Genomic DNA, 2,848 nt, shown 5'->3' with positions numbered 1-2,848 from the left:
GATGCAAAGATTATTAATATCGTTATTATTATTATTATTATTATTATTATTATTATTATTATTATTATTGTTATTATCGTTATTATTATTAGTATTATTAGTATCATTATTATTATTATTATTGTTATTATTATTATTATTGTAACCCTTCATCTTCTTCTCCTTCCTGTTCTCCTTCTTCTTCTACTTCTCTTTCTTCTTCTTCTTCTTCTTCTTCTTCTTCTTCTTCTTCTTCTTTTTCTTCTTCTTCTTCTTCTTCTTCTTCTTCTTCTCCTTCTTCTCTTTCTTCTTCTTCTTCTTTTTCGTTGATGTTGTACTTCTTCTTCATCCTTGTCTTTATTATCTTTTCTTATTTCCACATCCTCACTCTTTTACTCCTCATCTTCATAAGCTTCATTTGTATGTTAATAGTTCCCAGCAATTCTTTCGCCTTCTTTCTCTTCTTCTTCTTCCATGCCGCCATCTTATCGAACTCTTCGTCCTGTCATCTTCACCGTCACCATTCCCATTATGAGTTTTATTTTTGAACTATTAACATAATAAATTTACTCATCCTCCCCTTCGCCATTATAATCATTCATTCCCATAAAATACCGTGATCATATTCACAATCTTCATCGCCATCATCATCATCGACAACAGAGACTTCACCACCAAGATCATCAGCATCAATATCCTGTTCATCGTTACTATAAACATTCAAATCCCCATTCACCTGTGTGCTTCAGTCGGTATGGATTTTATGTCTGCTGTTTACGATAAATAACATGCTTTAGTAACGCTTGTACTCATACAATTAGAACTAAATCATGTACAAAATTCTTCTGCTTCATTGTTTCTTCTAATTTTTTCTTCATCTTTTCTTCCCCTCCTTCCAATACTTCTTCCTTAACTTCTGCTTCCACTTCATCTTCATCTTTATCTCCTCGTCCTCCTCTTCCTTCTTCTTTTTCTTCTTTTTCTTCCTCTTCTTCTCTTCTACTTTTTCTTCTCTACTATCTTCATCCGTATATTTTTCTTCATCTTATCCTTCTTCTCTGCACTCTTATTCATTTTCTTACTCTTTTTCTTCTTCTACTTCCAATCACACTATTTCTTCCACTTCGCATCTGTCGTCATCTTCTTTTTCTTTTCATCATTTTCGTTTTCTTCTTTTCATCATTTTAGTTATCTTCTCCATCTACATCATCTTCGTTTTCTTCTACTTCCTCTACTTATTGTTTATATTGTTGATGTTTCGATTGTTGCTTTTGTTCTACTTTACTCCTTTTTCTTTTTCTTCTACTTCGTATCTTCTTGGTCTTTGTTTTCTTTTCCTTGTTCTTTTTCTTCTACATCCTTTTTCATTACCACTTTTTGCTTATCTTCTACTTCTTCGTCCTTCATCTTCATATCTTTCTTAAACTTTTTCGTATTCTCCTACTAACCATTCTTTTTCATTTTCTTCTCCTTCATTATCCATTTCTACGTCCCCATTATCATTATCGATATTATTCTGAGCCGTCGACAGTTTCAGTTTCATCATCAACTTTATCATTAAACTTCATTCATTACCACAGACTAACGCAATAAATTTCCTTTATCATCAACTTTATTCATTACCATATAATACCACAGTTAGTTGCACAACACTGAACATCATCATTATAATTATAAGCTTCAACAGAACCCTAATCAACTCTTCATGCCTCCCATAGTCTAATTACTTATTCGGAATATGTTACATACTCTCACAAATCTGTTCCATAAAAGTTGATTTTAACTTAATTTTATGTTCTAGGGATTTGAGTAATAATGGTCTCGATGAAATCAAAGCAGAAACCTTCCAATATTTGTCCAGCTTAACAACTCTGTAAGTATAATCATTCTTCGTTTATATTATATCTTTGTCGATATATTTCCATATTTGTAATATCTTCCCTTTCTTGATCATAAGACCCTCTACTTGTCTGTCATTATTTGTAAATGTCTGTTAAAGAGTGTGAAGCCCCATGTATAAGATATGGCATAAAGGAAAGTGTGAGACTTGAGAGGAAACATTTGAGTAAATATTACTATTTGCCTGTATATGAAGAAGTGCATTCACATACGATTGTAATATGATGTGCATATTATGTACGGTGGTTACCTCTAGATCGATGCTAATTCCCATCCTTGAATATCACTTGTAATTGTATATTTAGAAGTAGATTATTCATATACTAATTCTTCTTTTTCTTCGTTTTGATGTTGTTGTTCTTTTTAGTTTTCTTCTTTTTTTCTTCTTTTACTTCTTCTTTTCTTTCTTCTTCTTCTTTGTCTTCTCTTTCTTCGTCTTCTCCTTCTTTTCTAAATTCTGCTTTCACTTTTTCTATTACAACTCCTTCCTGTACTTCTTTATACTTCTCCTCTACTTCTTCTCTTCCTTTTTATTCTTATTTTCTTCTTCTTCGTCTTCTGCTTCTTTTTTCGTCTCCTCCTCCTCCTCCTTCCACTTTGTCTTCATCATCATACTCATTATCATCATTTGTTTCTTCTTCGCCTTCTTTTTCACCTTCTTTTTCTACCTCATCTTCTTCCTTTTCTTCATTTTCATTTTCTTCTACCGCGATCAGATCCACAAACTTCATCACCATCATCATCAGTATCGAAAGCAAACATTTCACTACCAACATCATCAACATCAATATCATGTTCATCATCACTATAAACATGCAAATCCCCATCATTATCAGAATAATCAACATTAACAACATCAACCCCAACATTAGCACCAATAACATTTTCGTCATTAACACAACCACCATATATTCCTCTCATTTGTTTCTTGGTTATATTCGTCACTACTCGCCACCTAACGTTAACACTA

At 32.3% G+C, this 2,848-nt stretch overlaps 1 long non-coding RNA gene across 1 annotated transcript in view; it reads left to right on the top strand.

Annotated features, from left to right (window-relative positions):
* Positions 1 to 2,848, top strand: part of LOC106883017 (uncharacterized) — an 11,117-nt gene that overhangs the window by 1,693 nt on the left and 6,576 nt on the right. The window contains exon 2 of the long non-coding RNA XR_001411061.2: positions 1,781 to 1,852. This is a non-coding gene — a long non-coding RNA (uncharacterized LOC106883017). The remainder of the gene's footprint in view (positions 1 to 1,780; positions 1,853 to 2,848) is intronic.

Source organism: Octopus bimaculoides, unplaced genomic scaffold (genome assembly GCF_001194135.2).
Source record: "Octopus bimaculoides isolate UCB-OBI-ISO-001 unplaced genomic scaffold, ASM119413v2 Scaffold_256320, whole genome shotgun sequence".
NCBI lineage: Eukaryota > Metazoa > Mollusca > Cephalopoda > Octopoda > Octopodidae > Octopus > Octopus bimaculoides.
The sequence above is the reverse complement of the archived record's forward strand: the minus strand, read 5'-3'. Positions and strand labels throughout refer to the sequence as shown.